This window comes from Rutidosis leptorrhynchoides, chromosome 10 (assembly GCF_046630445.1).
Source record: "Rutidosis leptorrhynchoides isolate AG116_Rl617_1_P2 chromosome 10, CSIRO_AGI_Rlap_v1, whole genome shotgun sequence".
NCBI lineage: Eukaryota > Viridiplantae > Streptophyta > Magnoliopsida > Asterales > Asteraceae > Rutidosis > Rutidosis leptorrhynchoides.
In genome coordinates, this window is record NC_092342.1 from 300,132,015 (window position 1) to 300,135,069 (window position 3,055).

At 30.4% G+C, this 3,055-nt stretch overlaps 1 non-coding gene across 1 annotated transcript; it reads left to right on the plus strand.

Moving 5' to 3' along the window:
* The first annotated feature begins 340 nt into the window (after positions 1 to 340).
* Positions 341 to 447, plus strand: LOC139874058 (small nucleolar RNA R71). The gene has a single exon (XR_011767761.1). It is a non-coding gene; the product is annotated as a small nucleolar RNA R71 (small nucleolar RNA).
* Positions 448 to 3,055: the final 2,608 nt, after the last annotated feature.

Here is a 3,055-nt window from a genome sequence, read left to right on the forward strand (position 1 = left end):
ATTACAATCTTTCGTTAAGTGTGGTCCACCGCATTGCTCACAACTGATTAGTAATGCGTGAATATCTTTAGTCATCTTTTCCATTCGTCTTTCGAAAGCATCTATTTTTGCAGAAACGGAATCAAAGTCATGGCTAGAATCGGCTATACCCGCTTTAGATGAACGAAAGATATCTTTTTCCTGGTGCCACTCATGAGAGTGAGATGCTGTGTTATCAATAATCTTGTGAGCTTCGGTAGCGGTTTTCTTCATAATGGAATCACCAGCTGCTGTGTCGATGTCTTTTTGTGTAGCAACATCGCATTCTTGGTAGAATATTTGCACTATTTGATAAGTGTCTAAACCGTGTTGAGGACATCCTCTCAACAATTTTCCGAATCTTGTCCACGCCTCATATAATGTTTCATTTGGCTTTTGTGCGAACGTAACAATTTCTCCTTGAAGTCTCACGGATTTAGATGCCAGAAAGAATCTTTTAAGAAATTTCTCAACTAAAACATCCCATGTGTCAATCGCTCCTTCAGGTAACGATTCTAACCAATCTTTGGCTTCTCCCTTTAAAGTCCAGGGAAACAACATGAGATAGATCTGTTCATCCTCAACTTCTCTGATTTTAAATAGAGTACAGATCCTATTAAAGGTTCGAAGATGTTCGTTTGGATCTTCTTTTGGTGTACCACTAAATTGGCATTGATTAGTTACCATGTGTAGGATTTGTCCTTTGATTTCATAATCTGGCGCATTAAAGTCTGGTCGAATAATGGCGTGACCTTGTCCAGTGCGTGTGGCTCTCATTCGGTCTTCCATACTTTGAGGTTCCGTTATTTCCATATTTAAATTTGTTGAATCCGAATCACTAGAAGATTCTGATTTAACGGTTTGTGGTTCAGGAGGAATAATTAGTGGTTCAGGATCTTGGAATTGTCCTTGAATATCCTTCGGGTTCTCAATTGTGAAGTCGGGTTCAAAAAATGGATTATCGGAAATTTGAGTTGGAGAATTTATTTGACTTGATGACGATTCTAAAGAAAAATCAACGGCAACAATATTAGCTAGATGTCTTGATCGAGTTACAGGTGGTGAACGTATGAAAGGTGGTGAACGTTTTGCTCGGTGCATTCACTGAATATCTTATTAGTTATAAATATAAAAATTATATAAGTTATCCAATTAATAGACTTTTCTGATTTTGCCCACGTTTCGAATAGCTAAAAGATGCAGCAGGTAGCCATGACCCTTTAAATCGGAAGCCCACAACTCGCCACTAACAAATCCAACTATTACTACGAACCAGAAAATTTTGGATGTCTATCAATTTAACCGCTTAAATAATTTTTCGTCGAAATTTAAAGAAGATAAAAATCTATGTCCTAAAAACTAGAGCGTACAAATGAGAAAGAAAAAGCGCGTCGAAAAATAGGAGGTCGAAAAACAAATGTCGAAAAACAAACCGTCGAAAAATAATAATAAAAAAATAATAAAGCATCGAAAATTAAAAGTCTAAAAACTAAAAATTAAAACTTACGTCTAAAGGTATTAAAGCTTAAAGGAATTCTAAATCCAAAACGGCAATAACTTAAAAAGGCACTAAAATTTATAAACTGCGTCGCAAAATTCTAAAGCGCCTATATCTTAATTCTAAAGAAAAAGCACTTAAGGGATTTTACGGCAAAACCTAAAAATCTAGGAATCTAAAATTAACTACGGCAAAACTAATCTTAAAACTAATTACGAACGATAAAAATACAAATTACAATTAAAATGCAAATTATAACTAAAATGATAAAAATACAAATTTTATAAAAATATTATTTTTATATTATTATTTTATAAAAAAAATATTAATTTATATACTTAATAAAACTAATTAAAACTTAAATATACAAAATCAATTTAAAACTAGAAACTAAATATTAAAAAAATAAACCCTAATTAATTATAATTATTATATAACCGTAACCCTAATTTGTACGTTAGATGTTCCAGACCTGTCACCTCAGCTCATGCGATCGCATGAGTTAAGGGTTAAACGTCCATGCGGTCGCATGGCCCAAAGGTTCATATCACAATTTGGGCTACTACAGTGTTTAAGCCCGATTACTTTTATTTTAACTTTTATTTGATTTTTGATTTTAATTATACAAATAATAGTATAAAGAAAATTTATAAAAATAAACTTATATTTTTTTAAAACTTAAAATAAAAATACTTTTTATAAACTAAATATTAAAATTATAACTTATATATATATATATATATATATATATATATATATATATATTTATTCTAACACTTATGCAAAAATATTTTTACGAAATAAGAAAATAATATATTTTTATAAAAATATAGTAATAATAAAATATAGCGTTTTGCTTCGGCGTCCCCGGCAGCGGCGCCAAAAACTTAATATGTGCAGAGGTGTATACGAAATACTATTATTTTTATTACGAAATACTATTAAATACGATAAAATTTACACAAGTTATTTATTTATTTATTTATTGAATGGATATACCTAAACCTTGCTACAACACTTATAGGCAGTGTACCTAATCGTAGAGTAGTATACTTTTTAGTAAGTCCGGTTCGTTCCACAGGAAGCTAGTGATTACGTACTATATTTTTAACAACTATATTTATATTTATATATATATATATATATACACACACACACACACACACACACACACATATAAGTGTTATTATTATAAAAGGGGGGTTTTACCGTTTAATGATCGGTTTGTCGATTTTAAATAAAGCGTAAAGATAAATGACGATAATATAAATGACAGAATTTAAATTATGATAAAGTAAATTGCAGTAATTAAAATGACAGTAAATAAATGTACGATGAAATATGAAATAAAAGTATTATGCTTATTTAAACTTCCGTAATCATGATGTTTGACGTTTTGATTTTAATTTATTACCCTGAGTTAATTGTCCTTTGTCCTGGATTATTTGATACCTATTTGGTTTTTGCCCATAATAGTCCATCGATCATAATTATAAAATGCTCGTCAAATTAACCTTATTCCCGAAGTCAAATATTCCA